The sequence below is a fragment of the Coregonus clupeaformis genome, chromosome 30 (genome assembly GCF_020615455.1).
Source record: "Coregonus clupeaformis isolate EN_2021a chromosome 30, ASM2061545v1, whole genome shotgun sequence".
Taxonomy (NCBI): domain Eukaryota; kingdom Metazoa; phylum Chordata; class Actinopteri; order Salmoniformes; family Salmonidae; genus Coregonus; species Coregonus clupeaformis.
In genome coordinates, this window is record NC_059221.1 from 50,315,510 (window position 1) to 50,337,984 (window position 22,475).

Consider the following 22,475-nt stretch of genomic DNA (forward strand, 5'->3'; position numbering starts at 1 on the left):
GAGCAGTACCTTCTCCTCCATACAGCTAGACTGACCATAACAGCTGAAACAGAGCAGTACCTTCTCCATACAGCTAGACTGACCATAACAGCTGAAACAGAGCAGTACCTTCTCCTCCATACAGCTAGACTGACCATAACAGCTGAAACAGAGCAGTACCTTCTCCATACAGCTAGACTGACCATAACAGCTGAAACAGAGCAGCACCTTCTCCTCCATACAGCTAGACTGACCATAACAGCTGAAACAGAGCAGCACCTTCTCCTCCATACAGCTAGACTGACCATAACAGCTGAAACAGAGCAGTACCTTCTCCATACAGCTAGACTGACCATAACAGCTGAAACAGAGCAGTACCTTCTCCATACAGCTAGACTGACCATAACAGCTGAAAGAGAGCAGTACCTTCTCCATACAGCTAGACTGACCATAACAGCTGAAACAGAGCAGTACCTTCTCCTCCATACAGCTAGACTGACCATAACAGCTGAAACAGAGCAGTACCTTCTCTCCATACAGCTAGACTGACCATAACAGCTGAAACAGAGCAGTACCTTCTCCTCCATACAGCTAGACTGACCATAACAGCTGAAACAGAGCAGTACCTTCTCCTCCATACAGCTAGACTGACCATAACAGCTGAAACAGAGCAGTACCTTCTCCTCCATACAGCTAGACTGACCATAACAGCTGAAACAGAGCAGTACCTTCTCCTCCATACAGCTAGACTGACCATAACAGCTGAAACAGAGCAGTACCTTCTCCATACAGCTAGACTGACCATAACAGCTGAAACAGAGCAGTACCTTCTCCATACAGCTAGACTGACCATAACAGCTGAAACAGAGCAGTACCTTCTCCTCCATACAGCTAGACTGACCATAACAGCTGAAACAGAGCAGCACCTTTCTCCATACAGCTAGACTGACCATAACAGCTGAAACAGAGCAGTACCTTCTCCTCCATACAGCTAGACTGACCATAACAGCTGAAACAGAGCAGTACCTTCTCCATACAGCTAGACTGACCATAACAGCTGAAACAGAGCAGTACCTTCTCCATACAGCTAGACTGACCATAACAGCTGAAACAGAGCAGTACCTTCTCCTCCATACAGCTAGACTGACCATAACAGCTGAAACAGAGCAGTACCTTCTCCATACAGCTAGACTGACCATAACAGCTGAAACAGAGCAGTACCTTCTCCTCCATACAGCTAGACTGACCATAACAGCTGAAACAGAGCAGTACCTTCTCCTCCATACAGCTAGACTGACCATAACAGCTGAAACAGAGCAGTACCTTCTCCTCCATACAGCTAGACTGACCATAACAGCTGAAACAGAGCAGTACCTTCTCCATACAGCTAGACTGACCATAACAGCTGAAACAGAGCAGCACCTTCTCCTCCATACAGCTAGACTGACCATAACAGCTGAAACAGAGCAGTACCTTCTCCATACAGCTAGACTGACCATAACAGCTGAAACAGAGCAGCACCTTCTCCTCCATACAGCTAGACTGACCATAACAGCTGAAACAGAGCAGCACCTTCTCCTCCATACAGCTAGACTGACCATAACAGCTGAAACAGAGCAGTACCTTCTCCTCCATACAGCTAGACTGACCATAACAGCTGAAACAGAGCAGTACCTTCTCCTCCATACAGCTAGACTGACCATAACAGCTGAAAGAGAGCAGTACCTTCTCTCCATACAGCTAGACTGACCATAACAGCTGAAACAGAGCAGTACCTTCTCCTCCATACAGCTAGACTGACCATAACAGCTGAAACAGAGCAGTACCTTCTCCTCCATACAGCTAGACTGACCATAACAGCTGAAACAGAGCAGTACCTTCTCCTCCATACAGCTAGACTGACCATAACAGCTGAAACAGAGCAGTACCTTCTCCTCCATACAGCTAGACTGACCATAACAGCTGAAACAGAGCAGTACCTTCTCCTCCATACAGCTAGACTGACCATAACAGCTGAAACAGAGCAGTACCTTCTCCTCCATACAGCTAGACTGACCATAACAGCTGAAACAGAGCAGTACCTTCTCCTCCATACAGCTAGACTGACCATAACAGCTGAAACAGAGCAGTACCTTCTCCATACAGCTAGACTGACCATAACAGCTGAAACAGAGCAGTACCTTCTCCTCCATACAGCTAGACTGACCATAACAGCTGAAACAGAGCAGCACCTTCTCCATACAGCTAGACTGACCATAACAGCTGAAACAGAGCAGTACCTTCTCCTCCATACAGCTAGACTGACCATAACAGCTGAAACAGAGCAGTACCTTCTCCATACAGCTAGACTGACCATAACAGCTGAAACAGAGCAGTACCTTCTGCATACAGCTAGATTGACCATAACAGCTGAAACAGAGCAGCACCTTCTCCTCCATACAGCTAGACTGACCATAACAGCTGAAACAGAGCAGTACCTTCTACTCCATACAGCTAGACTGACCATAACAGCTGAAACAGAGCAGTACCTTCTCCTCCATACAGCTAGACTGACCATAACAGCTGAAACAGAGCAGTACCTTCTCCTCCATACAGCTAGACTGACCATAACAGCTGAAACAGAGCAGTACCTTCTCCTCCATACAGCTAGACTGACCATAACAGCTGAAACAGAGCAGTACCTTCTCCTCCATACAGCTAGACTGACCATAACAGCTGAAACAGAGCAGTACCTTCTCCACCATACAGCTAGACTGACCATAACAGCTGAAAAAGAGCAGTACCTTCTCCACCATACAGCTAGACTGACCATAACATCTGAAACAGAGCAGTACCTTCTCCATACAGCTAGACTGACCATAACAGCTGAAACAGAGCAGTACCTTCTCCTCCATACAGCTAGACTGACCATAACAGCTGAAACAGAGCAGTACCTTCTCCTCCATACAGCTAGACTGACCATAACAGCTGAAACAGAGCAGTACCTTCTCCTCCATACAGCTAGACTGACCATAACAGCTGAAACAGAGCAGTACCTTCTCCTCCATACAGCTAGACCGACCATAACAGCTGAAACAGAGCAGTACCTTCTTCTCCATACAGCTAGACTGACCATAACAGCTGAAACAGAGCAGTACCTTCTCCTCCATACAGCTAGACTGACCATAACAGCTGAAACAGAGCAGTACCTTCTCCTCCATACAGCTAGACTGACCATAACAGCTGAAACAGAGCAGTACCTTCTCCATACAGCTAGACTGACCATAACAGCTGAAACAGAGCAGTACCTTCTCCTCCATACAGCTAGACTGACCATAACAGCTGAAACAGAGCAGTACCTTCTCCTCCATACAGCTAGACTGACCATAACAGCTGAAACAGAGCAGTACCTTCTCCTCCATACAGCTAGACTGACCATAACAGCTGAAACAGAGCAGTACCTTCTCCTCCATACAGCTAGACTGACCATAACAGCTGAAACAGAGCAGTACCTTCTCCTCCATACAGCTAGACTGACCATAACAGCTGAAACAGAGCAGTACCTTCTCCTCCATACAGCTAGACTGACCATAACAGCTGAAACAGAGCAGCACCTTCTCCTCCATACAGCTAGACTGACCATAACAGCTGAAACAGAGCAGTACCTTCTCCATACAGCTAGACTGACCATAACAGCTGAAACAGAGCAGTACCTTCTCCTCCATACAGCTAGACTGACCATAACAGCTGACACAGAGCAGTACCTTCTCCATACAGCTAGACTGACCATAACAGCTGAAACAGAGCAGTACCTTCTCCTCCATACAGCTAGACTGACCATAACATCTGAAACAGAGCAGTACCTTCTCCATACAGCTAGACTGACCATAACAGCTGAAACAGAGCAGTACCTTCTCCTCCATACAGCTAGGCTGACCATAACAGCTGAAACAGAGCAGTACCTTCTCCATACAGCTAGACTGACCATAACAGCTGAAACAGAGCAGTACCTTCTCCTCCATACAGCTAGACTGACCATAACAGCTGAAACAGAGCAGTACCTTCTCCTCCATACAGCTAGACTGACCATAACAGCTGAAACAGAGCAGTACCTTCTCCTCCATACAGCTAGACTGACCATAACAGCTGAAACAGAGCAGTACCTTCTCCTCCATACAGCTAGACTGACCATAACAGCTGAAACAGAGCAGTACCTTCTCTCCATACAGCTAGACTGACCATAACAGCTGAAACAGAGCAGTACCTTCTCCTCCATACAGCTAGACTGACCATAACAGCTGAAACAGAGCAGTACCTTCTCCATACAGCTAGACTGGCCATAACAGCTGAAACAGAGCAGTACCTTCTCCTCCATACAGCTAGACTGACCATAACAGCTGAAACAGAGCAGCACCTTCTCCTCCATACAGCTAGACTGACCATAACAGCTGAAACAGAGCAGTACCTTCTCCTCCATACAGCTAGACTGACCATAACAGCTGAAACAGAGCAGTACCTTCTCCTCCATACAGCTAGACTGACCATAACAGCTGAAACAGAGCAGTACCTTCTCCATACAGCTAGACTAACCATAACATCTGAAACAGAGCAGTACCTTCTCCTCCATACAGCTAGACTGACCATAACAGCTGAAACAGAGCAGTTCCTTCTCCATACAGCTAGACTGCCCATAACATCTGAAACAGAGCAGTACCTTCTCCTCCATACAGCTAGACTGACCATAACAGCTGAAACAGAGCAGTACCTTCTCCATACAGCTAGACTAACCATAACAGCTGAAACAGAGCAGTTCCTTCTCCATACAGCTAGACTGCCCATAACAGCTGAAACAGAGCAGTACCTTCTCCTCCAAACAGCTAGACTGCCATAACAGCTGAAACAGAGCAGTACATTCTCCTCCATACAGCTAGACTGACCATAACAGCTGAAACAGAGCAGTACCTTCTCCATACAGCTAGACTGACCATAACAGCTGAAACAGAGCAGTACCTTCTCCTCCATACAGCTAGACTGACCATAACAGCTGAAACAGAGCAGTACCTTCTCCTCCATACAGCTAGACTGACCATAACAGCTGAAACAGAGCAGTACCTTCTCCCATACAGCTAGACTGACCATAACAGCTGAAACAGAGCAGTACCTTCTCCATACAGCTAGACTGACCATAACAGCTGAAACAGAGCAGTACCTTCTCCTCCATACAGCTAGACTGACCATAACAGCTGAAACAGAGCAGTACCTTCTCCTCCATACAGCTAGACTGACCATAACAGCTGAAACAGAGCAGTACCTTCTCTCCATACAGCTAGACTGGCCATAACAGCTGAAACAGAGCAGTACCTTCTCCTCCATACAGCTAGACTGACCATAACAGCTGAAACAGAGCAGTACCTTCTCCTCCATACAGCTAGACTGACCATAACAGCTGAAACAGAGCAGTACCTTCTCCTCCATACAGCTAGACTACCCATAACATCTGAAACAGAGCAGTACCTTCTCCATACAGCTAGACTGACCATAACAGCTGAAACAGAGCAGTACCTTCTCCATACAGCTAGACTGCCCATAACAGCTGAAACAGAGCAGTACATTCTCCTCCATACAGATAGACTGACCATAACAGCTGAAATAGAGCAGTACCTTCTCCTCCATACAGCTAGACTGACCATAACAGCTGAAAGAGAGCAGTACCTTCTCCTCCATACAGCTAGACTGACCATAACAGCTGAAACAGAGCAGTACCTTCTCCATACAGCTAGACTGACCATAACAGCTGAAACAGAGCAGTACCTTCTCCTCCATACAGCTAGACTGACCATAACAGCTGAAACAGAGCAGTACCTTCTCCATATAGCTAGACTGACCATAACAGCTGAAACAGAGCAGTACCTTCTCCATACAGCTAGACTGACCATAACAGCTGAAACAGAGCAGTACCTTCTCCATACAGCTAGACTGACCATAACAGCTGAAACAGAGCAGTACCTTCTCCTCCATACAGCTAGACTGACCATAACAGCTGAAACAGAGCAGTACCTTCTCCTCCATACAGCTAGACTGACCATAACAGCTGAAACAGAGCAGTACCTTCTTCTCCATACAGCTAGACTGACCATAACAGCTGAAACAGAGCAGCACCTTCTCCTCCATACAGCTAGACTGACCATAACAGCTGAAACAGAGCAGTACCTTCTCCTCCATACAGCTAGACTGACCATAACAGCTGAAACAGAGCAGTACCTTCTCCTCCATACAGCTAGACTGACCATAACAGCTGAAACAGAGCAGTACCTTCTCCATACAGCTAGACTGACCATAACAGCTGAAACAGAGCAGTACCTTCTCCTCCATACAGCTAGACTGACCATAACAGCTGAAACAGAGCAGTACCTTCTCCATACAGCTAGACTGACCATAACAGCTGAAACAGAGCAGTACCTTCTCCATACAGCTAGACTGACCATAACAGCTGAAACAGAGCAGTACCTTCTCCACCATACAGCTAGACTGACCATAACAGCTGAAACAGAGCAGTACCTTCTCCTCCATACAGCTAGACTGACCATAACAGCTGAAACAGAGCAGTACCTTCTCCTCCATACAGCTAGACTGACCATAACAGCTGAAACAGAGCAGTACCTTCTCCTCCATACAGCTAGACTGACCATAACAGCTGAAACAGAGCAGTACCTTCTTCTCCATACAGCTAGACTGACCATAACAGCTGAAACAGAGCAGCACCTTCTCCTCCATACAGCTAGACTGACCATAACAGCTGAAACAGAGCAGTACCTTCTCCTCCATACAGCTAGACTGGCCATAACAGCTGAAACAGAGCAGTACCTTCTCCTCCATACAGCTAGACTGACCATAACAGCTGAAACAGAGCAGTACCTTCTCCATACAGCTAGACTGACCATAACAGCTGAAACAGAGCAGTACCTTCTCCTCCATACAGCTAGACTGACCATAACAGCTGAAACAGAGCAGTACCTTCTCCTCCATACAGCTAGACTGACCATAACAGCTGAAACAGAGCAGTACCTTCTCCTCCATACAGCTAGACTGACCATAACAGCTGAAACAGAGCAGTACCTTCTCCTCCATACAGCTAGACTGACCATAACAGCTGAAACAGAGCAGTACCTTCTCCTCCATACAGCTAGACTGACCATAACAGCTGAAACAGAGCAGTACCTTCTCCTCCATACAGCTAGACTGACCATAACAGCTGAAACAGAGCAGTACCTCTCTCCATACAGCTAGACTGGCCATAACAGCTGAAACAGAGCAGTACCTTCTCTCCATACAGCTAGACTGACCATAATAGCTGAAACAGAGCAGTACCTTCCTCCATACAGCTAGACTAACCATAACAGCTGAAACAGAGCAGTACCTTCTCTCCATACAGCTAGACTGACCATAACAGCTGAAACAGAGCAGTACCTTCTCCATACAGCTAGACTGACCATAACAGCTGAAACAGAGCAGTACCTTCTCCTCCATACAGCTAGACTGACCCATAACAGCTGAAACAGAGCAGTACCTTCTCCATACAGCTAGACTGCCCATAACAGCTGAAACAGAGCAGTACCTTCTCCATACAGCTAGACTGACCATAACAGCTGAAACAGAGCAGTACATTCTCCTCCATACAGCTAGACTGACCATAACAGCTGAAACAGAGCAGTACCTTCTCCTCCATACAGCTAGACTGACCATAACAGCTGAAACAGAGCAGTACCTTCTCCTCCATACAGCTAGACTGACCATAACAGCTGAAACAGAGCAGTACCTTCTCCTCCATACAGCTAGACTGACCATAACAGCTGAAACAGAGCAGTACCTTCTCCATACAGCTAGACTGACCATAACAGCTGAAACAGAGCAGTACCTTCTCCTCCATACAGCTAGACTGACCATAACAGCTGAAACAGAGCAGTACCTTCTCCTCCATATAGCTAGACTGACCATAACAGCTGAAACAGAGCAGTACCTCTCTCCATACAGCTAGACTGACCATAACAGCTGAAACAGAGCAGTACCTTCTCCTCCATACAGCTAGACTGACCATAACAGCTGAAACAGAGCAGTACCTTCTCCTCCATACAGCTAGACTGACCATAACAGCTGAAACAGAGCAGTACCTTCTCCTCCATACAGCTAGACTGACCATAACAGCTGAAACAGAGCAGTACCTTCTTCTCCATACAGCTAGACTGACCATAACAGCTGAAACAGAGCAGCACCTTCTCCTCCATACAGCTAGACTGACCATAACAGCTGAAACAGAGCAGTACCTTCTCCTCCATACAGCTAGACTGACCATAACAGCTGAAACAGAGCAGTACCTTCTCCTCCATACAGCTAGACTGACCATAACAGCTGAAACAGAGCAGTACCTTCTCCATACAGCTAGACTGACCATAACAGCTGAAACAGAGCAGTACCTTCTCCTCCATACAGCTAGACTGACCATAACAGCTGAAACAGAGCAGTACCTTCTCACCATACAGCTAGACTGACCATAACAGCTGAAACAGAGCAGTACCTTCTCCATACAGCTAGACTGACCATAACAGCTGAAACAGAGCAGTACCTTCTCCACCATACAGCTAGACTGACCATAACAGCTGAAACAGAGCAGTACCTTCTCCTCCATACAGCTAGACTGACCATAACAGCTGAAACAGAGCAGTACCTTCTCCTCCATACAGCTAGACTGACCATAACAGCTGAAACAGAGCAGTACCTTCTCCTCCATACAGCTAGACTGACCATAACAGCTGAAACAGAGCAGTACCTTCTTCTCCATACAGCTAGACTGACCATAACAGCTGAAACAGAGCAGCACTTTCTCCTCCATACAGCTAGACTGACCATAACAGCTGAAACAGAGCAGTACCTTCTCCTCCATACAGCTAGACTGGCCATAACAGCTGAAACAGAGCAGTACCTTCTCCTCCATACAGCTAGACTGACCATAACAGCTGAAACAGAGCAGTACCTTCTCCCATACAGCTAGACTGACCATAACAGCTGAAACAGAGCAGTACCTTCTCCTCCATACAGCTAGACTGACCATAACAGCTGAAACAGAGCAGTACCTTCTCCTCCATACAGCTAGACTGACCATAACAGCTGAAACAGAGCAGTACCTTCTCCATACAGCTAGACTGACCATAACAGCTGAAACAGAGCAGCACCTTCTCCTCCATACAGCTAGACTGACCATAACAGCTGAAACAGAGCAGTACCTTCTCCATACAGCTAGACTGACCATAACAGCTGAAACAGAGCAGTACCTTCTCCTCCATACAGCTAGACTGGACCATAACAGCTGAAACAGAGCAGTACCTTCTCCATACAGCTAGACTGGCCATAACAGCTGAAACAGAGCAGTACCTTCTCCTCCATACAGCTAGACTGACCATAACAGCTGAAACAGAGCAGTACCTTCTCCTCCATACAGCTAGACTGACCATAACAGCTGAAACAGAGCAGTACCTTCTCCTCCATACAGCTAGACTGACCATAACAGCTGAAACAGAGCAGTACCTTCTCCATACAGCTAGACTGACCATAACAGCTGAAACAGAGCAGTACCCTTCTCCATACAGCTAGACTGCCCATAACATCTGAAACAGAGCAGTACCTTTCTCCATACAGCTAGACTGCCCATAACAGCTGAAACAGAGCAGTACCTTTCTCCATACAGCTAGACTAACCATAACAGCTGAAACAGAGCAGTACATTCTCCTCCATACAGCTAGACTGACCATAACAGCTGAAATAGAGCAGTACCTTCTCCTCCATACAGCTAGACTGACCATAACAGCTGAAACAGAGCAGTACCTTCTCCTCCATACAGCTAGACTGACCATAACAGCTGAAACAGAGCAGTACCTTCTCCTCCATACAGCTAGACTGACCATAACAGCTGAAACAGAGCAGTACCTTCTCCATACAGCTAGACTAACCATAACAGCTGAAACAGAGCAGTACCTTCTCCTCCATACAGCTAGACTGACCATAACAGCTGAAACAGAGCAGTACCTTCTCCATACAGCTAGACTGACCATAACAGCTGAAACAGAGCAGTACCTTCTCCATACAGCTAGACTGACCATAACAGCTGAAACAGAGCAGTACCTTCTCCATACAGCTAGACTGACCATAACAGCTGAAACAGAGCAGTACCTTCTCCTCCATACAGCTAGACTGACCATAACAGCTGAAACAGAGCAGTACCTTCTCCTCCATACAGCTAGACTGACCATAACAGCTGAAACAGAGCAGTACTTCTTCTCCATACAGCTAGACTGACCATAACAGCTGAAACAGAGCAGTACCTTCTCCTCCATACAGCTAGACTGACCATAACAGCTGAAACAGAGCAGTACCTTCTCCTCCATACAGCTAGACTGACCATAACAGCTGAAACAGAGCAGTACCTTCTCCTCCATACAGCTAGACTGACCATAACAGCTGAAACAGAGCAGTACCTTCTCCATACAGCTAGACTGACCATAACAGCTGAAACAGAGCAGTACCTTCTCCTCCATACAGCTAGACTGACCATAACAGCTGAAACAGAGCAGTACCTTCTCTCCATACAGCTAGACTGACCATAACAGCTGAAACAGAGCAGTACCTTCTCCATACAGCTAGACTGACCATAACAGCTGAAACAGAGCAGTACCTTCTCCACCATACAGCTAGACTGACCATAACAGCTGAAACAGAGCAGTACCTTCTCCTCCATACAGCTAGACTGACCATAACAGCTGAAACAGAGCAGTACCTTCTCCTCCATACAGCTAGACTGACCATAACAGCTGAAACAGAGCAGTACCTTCTCCTCCATACAGCTAGACTGACCATAACAGCTGAAACAGAGCAGTACCTTCTTCTCCATACAGCTAGACTGACCATAACAGCTGAAACAGAGCAGCACCTTCTCCTCCATACAGCTAGACTGACCATAACAGCTGAAACAGAGCAGTACCTTCTCCTCCATACAGCTAGACTGGCCATAACAGCTGAAACAGAGCAGTACCTTCTCCTCCATACAGCTAGACTGACCATAACAGCTGAAACAGAGCAGTACCTTCTCCATACAGCTAGGCTGACCATAACAGCTGAAACAGAGCAGTACCTTCTCCTCCATACAGCTAGACTGACCATAACAGCTGAAACAGAGCAGTACCTTCTCCTCCATACAGCTAGACTGACCATAACAGCTGAAACAGAGCAGTACCTTCTCCATACAGCTAGGCTGACCATAACAGCTGAAACAGAGCAGTACCTTCTCCTCCATACAGCTAGACTGACCATAACAGCTGAAATAGAGCAGTACCTTCTCCTCCATACAGCTAGACTGACCATAACAGCTGAAACAGAGCAGTACCTTCTCCATACAGCTAGACTGACCATAACAGCTGAAACAGAGCAGCACCTTCTCCTCCATACAGCTAGACTGACCATAACAGCTGAAACAGAGCAGTACCTTCTCCTCCATACAGCTAGACTGACCATAACAGCTGAAACAGAGCAGTACCTTCTCCATACAGCTAGACTGACCATAACAGCTGAAACAGAGCAGTACCTTCTCCATACAGCTAGACTGACCATAACAGCTGAAACAGAGCAGTACCTTCTCCATACAGCTAGACTGACCATAACAGCTGAAACAGAGCAGTACCTTCTCCTCCATACAGCTAGACTGACCATAACAGCTGAAACAGAGCAGTACCTTCTCCATACAGCTAGACTGACCATAACAGCTGAAACAGAGCAGTACCTTCTCCTCCATACAGCTAGACTGACCATAACAGCTGAAACAGAGCAGTACCTTCTCCTCCATACAGCTAGACTGACCATAACAGCTGAAACAGAGCAGTACCTTCTCCTCCATACAGCTAGACTGACCATAACAGCTGAAACAGAGCAGTACCTTCTCCTCCATACAGCTAGACTGACCATAACAGCTGAAACAGAGCAGTACCTTCTTCTCCATACAGCTAGACTGACCATAACAGCTGAAACAGAGCAGCACCTTCTCCTCCATACAGCTAGACTGACCATAACAGCTGAAACAGAGCAGTACCTTCTCCTCCATACAGCTAGACTGACCATAACAGCTGAAACAGAGCAGTACCTTCTCCATACAGCTAGACTGACCATAACAGCTGAAACAGAGCAGTACCTTCTCCTCCATACAGCTAGACTGACCATAACAGCTGAAACAGAGCAGTACCTTCTCCTCCATACAGCTAGACTGACCATAACAGCTGAAACAGAGCAGTACCTTCTCCTCCATACAGCTAGACTGACCATAACAGCTGAAACAGAGCAGTACCTTCTCCATACAGCTAGACTGACCATAACAGCTGAAACAGAGCAGCACCTTCTCCCTCCATACAGCTAGACTGACCATAACAGCTGAAACAGAGCAGTACCTTCTCCTCCATACAGCTAGACTGACCATAACAGCTGAAACAGAGCAGTACCTTCTCCTCCATACAGCTAGACTGACCATAACAGCTGAAACAGAGCAGTACCTTCTCCATACAGCTAGACTGACCATAACAGCTGAAACAGAGCAGTACCTTCTCCATACAGCTAGACTGACCATAACAGCTGAAACAGAGCAGTACCTTCTCCTCCATACAGCTAGACTGACCATAACAGCTGAAACAGAGCAGTACCTTCTCCTCCATACAGCTAGACTGACCATAACAGCTGAAACAGAGCAGTACCTTCTCCATACAGCTAGACTGACCATAACAGCTGAAACAGAGCAGTACCTTCTCCTCCATACAGCTAGACTGACCATAACAGCTGAAACAGAGCAGTACCTTCTCCTCCATACAGCTAGACTGACCATAACAGCTGAAACAGAGCAGTACCTTCTCCACCATACAGCTAGACTGACCATAACAGCTGAAACAGAGCAGTACCTTCTCCTCCATACAGCTAGACTGACCATAACAGCTGAAACAGAGCAGTACCTTCTCCTCCATACAGCTAGACTGACCATAACAGCTGAAACAGAGCAGTACCTTCTCCTCCATACAGCTAGACTGACCATAACAGCTGAAACAGAGCAGTACCTTCTTCTCCGTACAGCTAGACTGACCATAACAGCTGAAACAGAGCAGCACCTTCTCCTCCATACAGCTAGACTGACCATAACAGCTGAAACAGAGCAGTACCTTCTCCTCCATACAGCTAGACTGGCCATAACAGCTGAAACAGAGCAGTACCTTCTCCTCCATACAGCTAGACTGACCATAACAGCTGAAACAGAGCAGTACCTTCTCCATACAGCTAGACTGACCATAACAGCTGAAACAGAGCAGTACCTTCTCCTCCATACAGCTAGACTGACCATAACAGCTGAAACAGAGCAGTACCTTCTCCTCCATACAGCTAGACTGACCATAACAGCTGAAACAGAGCAGTACCTTCTCCATACAGCTAGACTGACCATAACAGCTGAAACAGAGCAGTACCTTCTCCTCCATACAGCTAGACTGACCATAACAGCTGAAATAGAGCAGTACCTTCTCCTCCATACAGCTAGACTGACCATAACAGCTGAAACAGAGCAGTACCTTCTCCATACAGCTAGACTGACCATAACAGCTGAAACAGAGCAGCACCTTCTCCTCCATACAGCTAGACTGACCATAACAGCTGAAACAGAGCAGTACCTTCTCCTCCATACAGCTAGACTGACCATAACAGCTGAAACAGAGCAGTACCTTCTCCATACAGCTAGACTGACCATAACAGCTGAAACAGAGCAGTACCTTCTCCATACAGCTAGACTACCCATAACATCTGAAACAGAGCAGTACCTTCTCCATACAGCTAGACTGACCATAACAGCTGAAACAGAGCAGTACCTTCTCCTCCATACAGCTAGACTGACCATAACAGCTGAAACAGAGCAGTACCTTCTCCATACAGCTAGACTGACCATAACAGCTGAAACAGAGCAGTACCTTCTCCACCATACAGCTAGACTGACCATAACAGCTGAAACAGAGCAGTACCTTCTCCTCCATACAGCTAGACTGACCATAACAGCTGAAACAGAGCAGTACCTTCTCCTCCATACAGCTAGACTGACCATAACAGCTGAAACAGAGCAGTACCTTCTCCTCCATACAGCTAGACTGACCATAACAGCTGAAACAGAGCAGTACCTTCTTCTCCATACAGCTAGACTGACCATAACAGCTGAAACAGAGCAGCACCTTCTCACTCCATACAGCTAGACTGACCATAACAGCTGAAACAGAGCAGTACCTTCTCCTCCATACAGCTAGACTGACCATAACAGCTGAAACAGAGCAGTACCTTCTCCATACAGCTAGACTGACCATAACAGCTGAAACAGAGCAGTACCTTCTCCTCCATACAGCTAGACTGACCATAACAGCTGAAACAGAGCAGTACCTTCTCTCCATACAGCTAGACTGACCATAACAGCTGAAACAGAGCAGTACCTTCTCCTCCATACAGCTAGACTGACCATAACAGCTGAAACAGAGCAGTACCTTCTCCATACAGCTAGACTGACCATAACAGCTGAAACAGAGCAGCACCTTCTCCTCCATACAGCTAGACTGACCATAACAGCTGAAACAGAGCAGTACCTTCTCCTCCATACAGCTAGACTGACCATAACAGCTGAAACAGAGCAGTACCTTCTCCTCCATACAGCTAGACTGACCATAACAGCTGAAACAGAGCAGTACCTTCTCCATACAGCTAGACTGACCATAACAGCTGAAACAGAGCAGTACCTTCTCCATACAGCTAGACTGACCATAACAGCTGAAACAGAGCAGTACCTTCTCTCCATACAGCTAGACTGACCATAACAGCTGAAACAGAGCAGTACCTTCTCCTCCATACAGCTAGACTGACCATAACAGCTGAAACAGAGCAGTACCTTCTCCATACAGCTAGGCTGACCATAACAGCTGAAACAGAGCAGTACCTTCTCCTCCATACAGCTAGACTGACCATAACAGCTGAAACAGAGCAGTACCTTCTCCTCCATACAGCTAGACTGACCATAACAGCTGAAACAGAGCAGTACCTTCTCCTCCATACAGCTAGACTGACCATAACAGCTGAAACAGAGCAGTACCTTCTCCATACAGCTAGACTGACCATAACAGCTGAAACAGAGCAGCACCTTCTCCTCCATACAGCTAGACTGACCATAACAGCTGAAACAGAGCAGTACCTTCTCCTCCATACAGCTAGACTGACCATAACAGCTGAAACAGAGCAGTACCTTCTCCTCCATACAGCTAGACTGACCATAACAGCTAAAACAGAGCAGTACCTTCTCCTCCATACAGCTAGACTGACCATAACAGCTGAAACAGAGCAGTACCTTCTCCTCCATACAGCTAGACTGACCATAACAGCTGAAACAGAGCAGTACCTTCTCCTCCATACAGCTAGACTGACCATAACAGCTGAAACAGAGCAGTACCTTCTCCTCATTACAGCTAGACTGACCATAACAGCTGAAACAGAGCAGTACCTTCTCCATACAGCTAGACTGACCATAACAGCTGAAACAGAGCAGCACCTTCTCCTCCATACAGCTAGACTGACCATAACAGCTGAAACAGAGCAGTACCTTCTCCTCCATACAGCTAGACTGACCATAACAGCTGAAACAGAGCAGTACCTTCTCCATACAGCTAGACTGACCATAACAGCTGAAACAGAGCAGTACCTTCTCCTCCATACAGCTAGACTGACCATAACAGCTGAAACAGAGCAGTACCTTCTCCTCCATACAGCTAGACTGACCATAACAGCTGAAACAGAGCAGTACCTTCTCCTCCATACAGCTAGACTGACCATAACAGCTGAAACAGAGCAGTAACTTCTCCTCCATACAGCTAGACTGACCATAACAGCTGAAACAGAGCAGCACCTTCTCCTCCATACAGCTAGACTGACCATAACAGCTGAAACAGAGCAGTACCTTCTACTCCATACAGCTAGACTGACCATAACAGCTGAAACAGAGCAGTACCTTCTCCTCCATACAGCTAGACTGACCATAACAGCTGAAACAGAGCAGTACCTTCTCCTCCATACAGCTAGACTGACCATAACAGCTGAAACAGAGCAGTACCTTCTCCATACAGCTAGACTGACCATAACAGCTGAAACAGAGCAGTACCTTCTCCTCCATACAGCTAGACTGACCATAACAGCTGAAACAGAGCAGTACCTTCTCCTCCATACAGCTAGACTGACCATAACAGCTGAAACAGAGCAGTACCTTCTCCTCCATACAGCTAGACTGACCATAACAGCTGAAACAGAGCAGTACCTTCTCCTCCATACAGCTAGACTGACCATAACAGCTGAAACAGAGCAGTACCTTCCTCCATACAGCTAGACTGACCATAACAGCTGAAACAGAGCAGTACCTTCTCCTCCCATACAGCTAGACTGACCATAACAGCTGACACAGAGCAGTACCTTCTCCATACAGCTAGACTGACCATAACAGCTGAAACAGAGCAGTACCTTCTCCTCCATACAGCTAGACTGAACCATAACAGCTGAAACAGAGCAGTACCTTCTCCATACAGCTAGACTGACCATAACAGCTGAAACAGAGCAGTACCTTCTCCTCCATACAGCTAGACTGACCATAACAGCTGAAACAGAGCAGTACCTTCTCCTCAATACAGCTAGACTGACCATAACAGCTGAAACAGAGCAGTACCTTCTCCTCCATACAGCTAGACTGACCATAACAGCTGAAACAGAGCAGTACCTTCTCCTCCATACAGCTAGACTGACCATAACAGCTGAAACAGAGCAGTACCTTCTCCTCCATACAGCTAGACTGACCATAACAGCTGAAACAGAGCAGTACCTTCTCCATACAGCTAGACTGACCATAACAGCTGAAACAGAGCAGTACCTTCTCCACCATACAGCTAGACTGACCATAACAGCTGAAAAAGAGCAGTACCTTCTCCACCATACAGCTAGACTGACCATAACAGCTGAAACAGAGCAGTACCTTCTCCTCCATACAGCTAGACTGACCATAACAGCTGAAACAGAGCAGTACCTTCTCCATACAGCTAGACTAACCATAACAGCTGAAACAGAGCAGTACCTTCTCCTCCATACAGCTAGACTGACCATAACAGCTGAAACAGAGCAGTACCTTCTCCCTCCATACAGCTAGACTGACCATAACATCTGAAACAGAGCAGTACCTTCTCCTCCATACAGCTAGACTGACCATAACAGCTGAAACAGAGCAGTACCTTCTCCTCCATACAGCTAGACTGACCATAACAGCTGAAACAGAGCAGTACCTTCTCCTCCATACAGCTAGACTGACCATAACAGCTGAAACAGAGCAGTACCTTCTCCTCCATACAGCTAGACTGACCATAACAGCTGAAACAGAGCAGTACCTTCTCCTCCATACAGCTAGACTGACCATAACAGCTGAAACAGAGCAGCACCTTCTCCTCCATACAGCTAGACTGACCATAACAGCTGAAACAGAGCAGTACCTTCTCCTCCATACAGCTAGACTGACCATAACAGCTGAAACAGAGCAGTACCTTCTCCATACAGCTAGGCTGACCATAACAGCTGAAACAGAGCAGTACCTTCTCCTCCATACAGCTAGACTGACCATAACAGCTGAAACAGAGCAGTACCTTCTCCTCCATACAGCTAGACTGACCATAACAGCTGAAACAGAGCAGTACCTTCTCCTCCATACAGCTAGACTGACCATAACAGCTGAAACAGAGCAGTACCTTCTCCATACAGCTAGACTGACCATAACAGCTGAAACAGAGCAGCACCTTCTCCTCCATACAGCTAGACTGACCATAACAGCTGAAACAGAGCAGTACCTTCTCCTCCATACAGCTAGACTGACCATAACAGCTGAAACAGAGCAGTACCTTCTCCCTCCATACAGCTAGACTGACCATAACAGCTGAAACAGAGCAGTACCTTCTCCATACAGCTAGACTGACCATAACAGCTGAAACAGAGCAGTACCTTCTCCATACAGCTAGACTGACCATAACAGCTGAAACAGAGCAGTACCTTCTCCTCCATACAGCTAGACTGACCATAACAGCTGAAACAGAGCAGTACCTTCTCCTCCATACAGCTAGACTGACCATAACAGCTGAAACAGAGCAGTACCTTCTCCATACAGCTAGGCTGACCATAACAGCTGAAACAGAGCAGTACCTTCTCCTCCATACAGCTAGACTGACCATAACAGCTGAAACAGAGCAGTACCTTCTCCTCCATACAGCTAGACTGACCATAACAGCTGAAATAGAGCAGTACCTTCTCCTCCATACAGCTAGACTGACCATAACAGCTGAAACAGAGCAGTACCTTCTCCATACAGCTAGACTGACCATAACAGCTGAAACAGAGCAGCACCTTCTCCTCCATACAGCTAGACTGACCATAACAGCTGAAACAGCGCAGTACCTTCTCCTCCATACAGCTAGACTGACCATAACAGCTGAAACAGAGCAGTACCTTCTCCTCCATACAGCTAGACTGACCATAACAGCTAAAACAGAGCAGTACCTTCTCCATACAGCTAGGCTGACCATAACAGCTGAAACAGAGCAGTACCTTCTCCTCCATACAGCTAGACTGACCATAACAGCTGAAACAGAGCAGTACCTTCTCCTCCATACAGCTAGACTGACCATAACAGCTGAAATAGAGCAGTACCTTCTCCTCCATACAGCTAGACTGACCATAACAGCTGAAACAGAGCAGTACCTTCTCCATACAGCTAGACTGACCATAACAGCTGAAACAGAGCAGCACCTTCTCCTCCATACAGCTAGACTGACCATAACAGCTGAAACAGAGCAGTACCTTCTCCTCCATACAGCTAGACTGACCATAACAGCTGAAACAGAGCAGTACCTTCTCCATACAGCTAGACTGACCATAACAGCTGAAACAGAGCAGTACCTTCTCCTCCATACAGCTAGACTGACCATAACAGCTGAAACAGAGCAGTACCTTCTCCTCCATACAGCTAGACCTGACCATAACAGCTGAAATAGAGCAGTACCTTCTCCTCCATACAGCTAGACTGACCATAACAGCTGAAACAGAGCAGTAACTTCTCCATACAGCTAGACTGACCATAACAGCTGAAACAGAGCAGCACCTTCTCCTCCATACAGCTAGACTGACCATAACAGCTGAAACAGAGCAGTACCTTCTCCTCCATACAGCTAGACTGACCATAACAGCTGAAACAGAGCAGTACGTTCTCCTCCATACAGCTAGACTGACCATAACAGCTGAAACAGAGCAGTACCTTCTCCTCCATACAGCTAGACTGACCATAACATCTGAAACAGAGCAGTACCTTCTCCATACAGCTAGACTGACCATAACAGCTGAAACAGAGCAGTACCTTCTCCTCCATACAGCTAGACTGACCATAACAGCTGAAACAGAGCAGTACCTTCTCCTCCATACAGCTAGACTGGACCATAACAGCTGAAACAGAGCAGTACCTTCTCCTCCATACAGCTAGACTGACCATAACAGCTGAAACAGAGCAGTACCTTCTCCTCCATACAGCTAGACTGACCATAACAGCTGAAACAAAGCAGTACCTTCTCCATACAGCTAGACTGACCATAACAGCTGAAACAGACCAGTACCTTCTCCTCCATACAGCTAGACTGACCATAACAGCTGAAACAGAGCAGTACCTTCTCCATACAGCTAGACTGACCATAACAGCTGAAACAGAGCAGTACCTTCTCCTCCATACAGCTAGACTGACCATAACAGCTGAAACAGAGCAGTACCTTCTCCATACAGCTAGACTGACCATAACAGCTGAAACAGAGCAGTACCTTCTCCTCCATACAGCTAGACTGACCATAACAGCTGAAACAGAGCAGTACCTTCTCCTCAATACAGCTAGAGTGACCATAACAGCTGAAACAGAGCAGTACCTTCTCCTCCATACAGCTAGACTGACCATAACAGCTGAAACAGAGCAGTACCTTCTCCTCCATACAGCTAGACTGACCATAACAGCTGAAACAGAGCAGTACCTTCTCCTCCATACAGCTAGACTGACCATAACAGCTGAAACAGAGCAGTACCTTCTCCATACAGCTAGACTGACCATAACAGCTGAAACAGAGCAGTACCTTCTCCACCATACAGCTAGACTGACCATAACAGCTGAAAAAGAGCAGTACCTTCTCCACCATACAGCTAGACTGACCATAACAGCTGAAACAGAGCAGTACCTTCTCCTCCATACAGCTAGACTAACCATAACAGCTGAAACAGAGCAGTACCTTCTCCATACAGCTAGACTAACCATAACAGCTGAAACAGAGCAGTACCTTCTCCTCCATACAGCTAGACTGACCATAACAGCTGAAACAGAGCAGTACCTTCTCCTCCATACAGCTAGACTGACCATAACATCTGAAACAGAGCAGTACCTTCTCCTCCATACAGCTAGACTGACCATAACAGCTGAAACAGAGCAGTACCTTCTCCTCCATACAGCTAGACTGACCATAACAGCTGAAACAGAGCAGTACCTTCTCCTCCATACAGCTAGACTGACCATAACAGCTGAAACAGAGCAGTACCTTCTCCTCCATACAGCTAGACTGACCATAACAGCTGAAACAGAGCAGTACCTTCTCCATACAGCTAGACTGACCATAACAGCTGAAACAGAGCAGTACCTTCTCCACCATACAGCTAGACTGACCATAACAGCTGAAACAGAGCAGTACCTTCTCCTCCATACAGCTAGACTAACCATAACAGCTGAAACAGAGCAGTACATTCTCCTCCATACAGCTAGACTAACCATAACAGCTGAAATAGAGCAGTACCTTCTCCTCCATACAGCTAGACTGACCATAACAGCTGAAAGAGAGCAGTACCTTCTCCTCCATACAGCTAGACTGACCATAACAGCTGAAACAGAGCAGCACCTTCTCCTCCATACAGCTAGACTGACCATAACAGCTGAAACAGAGCAGTACCTTCTCCATACAGCTAGACTGACCATAACAGCTGAAACAGAGCAGTACCTTCTCCTCCATACAGCTAGACTGACCATAACAGCTGAAACAGAGCAGTACCTTCTCCATACAGCTAGACTGGCCATAACAGCTGAAACAGAGCAGTACCTTCTCCTCCATACAGCTAGACTGACCATAACAGCTGAAACAGAGCAGTACCTTCTCCTCCATACAGCTAGACTAACCATAACAGCTGAAACAGAGCAGTACCTTCTCCTCCATACAGCTAGACTGACCATAACAGCTGAAACAGAGCAGTACCTTCTCCATACAGCTAGACTGACCATAACAGCTGAAACAGAGCAGTACCTTCTCCATACAGCTAGACTGCCCATAACAGCTGAAACAGAGCAGTACCTTCTCCATACAGCTAGACTGCCCATAACAGCTGAAACAGAGCAGTACATTCTCCTCCATACAGCTAGACTGACCATAACAGCTGAAATAGAGCAGTACCTTCTCCTCCATACAGCTAGACTGACCATAACAGCTGAAAGAGAGCAGTACCTTCTCCTCCATACAGCTAGACTGACCATAACAGCTGAAACAGAGCAGCACCTTCTCCTCCATACAGCTAGACTGACCATAACAGCTGAAACAGAGCAGTACCTTCTCCTCCATACAGCTAGACTGACCATAACAGCTGAAACAGAGCAGTACCTTCTCCTCCATACAGCTAGACTGACCATAACAGCTGAAACAGAGCAGTACCTTCTCCATACAGCTAGACTAACCATAACAGCTGAAACAGAGCAGTACCTTCTCCTCCATACAGCTAGACTGACCATAACAGCTGAAACAGAGCAGTACCTTCTCCATACAGCTAGACTGCCCATAACATCTGAAACAGAGCAGTACCTTCTCCATACAGCTAGACTGCCCATAACAGCTGAAACAGAGCAGTACATTCTCCTCCATACAGCTAGACTGACCATAACAGCTGAAACAGAGCAGTACCTTCTCCATACAGCTAGACTGACCATAACAGCTGAAGTAGAGCAGTACCTTCTCCTCCATACAGCTAGACTGACCATAACAGCTGAAACAGAGCAGTACCTTCTCCTCCATACAGCTAGACTGACCATAACAGCTGAAACAGAGCAGTACCTTCTCCATACAGCTAGACTGACCATAACAGCTGAAACAGAGCAGCACCTTCTCCTCCATACAGCTAGACTGACCATAACAGCTGAAACAGAGCAGTACCTTCTCCATACAGCTAGACTGACCATAACATCTGAAACAGAGCAGTACCTTCTCCTCCATACAGCTAGACTGACCATAACAGCTGAAACAGAGCAGTACCTTCTCCTCCATACAGCTAGACTAACCATAACAGCT

The 22,475-nt window shown here is 46.7% G+C and overlaps 1 protein-coding gene across 2 annotated transcripts in view; it reads right to left on the reverse strand.

Moving 5' to 3' along the window:
• Nucleotides 1–22,475, reverse strand: part of LOC121555481 (NF-kappa-B essential modulator) — a 51,746-nt gene that overhangs the window by 9,889 nt on the left and 19,382 nt on the right. The gene's annotated exons all lie outside the window — the stretch shown is intronic.